We start from the raw sequence: 354 nt of genomic DNA on the forward strand, positions 1-354 counted from the left end.
CCCACGCACACGCACACGCACACGCACACGCACACGCACACGCACACGCACACGCACACGCACACACACACACACTCACACCCACACTCACACTCACTCTCACTCTCACTCTCACTCTCACTCTCACTCTCACTCTCTCTCTCTCTCTCCCTCTCCCTCTCCCTCTCCCTCTCCCTCTCCCTCTCCCTCTCCCTCTCCCTCTCCCTCTCCCTCTCTCTCTCTCTCTCTCTCTCTCTCTCTCTCTCTCTCTCTCTCTCTCTCTCTCTCTCTCTATCATTCACTTGCACTTTCATTCACACTCTCATTCACGCGCACATTCACGTACACATTCACATACACATTCACGTACACATT

Source organism: Penaeus chinensis, chromosome 24 (genome assembly GCF_019202785.1).
Source record: "Penaeus chinensis breed Huanghai No. 1 chromosome 24, ASM1920278v2, whole genome shotgun sequence".
Lineage (NCBI taxonomy): Eukaryota > Metazoa > Arthropoda > Malacostraca > Decapoda > Penaeidae > Penaeus > Penaeus chinensis.